This window comes from Caretta caretta, chromosome 22 (genome assembly GCF_965140235.1).
Source record: "Caretta caretta isolate rCarCar2 chromosome 22, rCarCar1.hap1, whole genome shotgun sequence".
Classification (NCBI taxonomy): domain Eukaryota; kingdom Metazoa; phylum Chordata; order Testudines; family Cheloniidae; genus Caretta; species Caretta caretta.
Window position 1 is genome coordinate 2,606,239 of NC_134227.1, and position 567 is coordinate 2,606,805.

General features: G+C 50.6%; 1 non-coding gene across 1 annotated transcript; it reads right to left on the reverse strand.

Moving 5' to 3' along the window:
• Positions 1–256: 256 nt before the first annotated feature.
• TRNAF-GAA (transfer RNA phenylalanine (anticodon GAA)) lies at positions 257–329 on the reverse strand. Its single transcript has one exon. It is a non-coding gene; the product is annotated as a tRNA-Phe (tRNA).
• Between the last annotated feature and the right edge of the window lie 238 nt (positions 330–567).

The following is a 567-nucleotide window of genomic DNA, read 5'->3' on the forward strand; positions in this document are numbered from 1 at the left end:
TCATTGTCAGTGAAATAAATTGAAACACTTCCACCTGCAAGTTTATTTAGCCCAGGACCCTCAGAGTCAGCAGCTGTTACACCTCCCACTGAGCTCTCTGTCAGATGTCCCAGTGCTGGAAGCCTCCTGTTTACATCCTAAGATAGCATTTTTGCATCGGGGGGCTGATATTTTGGACTGGACACTGTAGCAGGTATAAGTGTTGCTGTGCTCCAGAAAACAAGCCACCTCTGCACCAAAGAGGGAGAAAAAGCCCTGCCAAAGTCCAGGATTGAACCAGGGACCTTTAGATCTTCAGTTTAATGCTCTCCCAACTGAGCTACTTCAGCAGCTGCATGGCTCCCCTTTGGCCTGCTGCTTCTCTGTCACGGATGTTTTGTTAGCCATGGCACACAAAAAGGACGTCGTTGTGAGAGGCCCATGAAGGCAAGATGCACTTTTGCCTGCCTTGCTCAGCTTGACTTGCTGCCTCAACCCATTCCTGCCTTAGTTCCCAGGTTGACCTGGTGGCAGAAGTGGACTGGGGGCCAGTGACGCAGGGAAGAAGTTGAGCTTGACCCTGAGCTA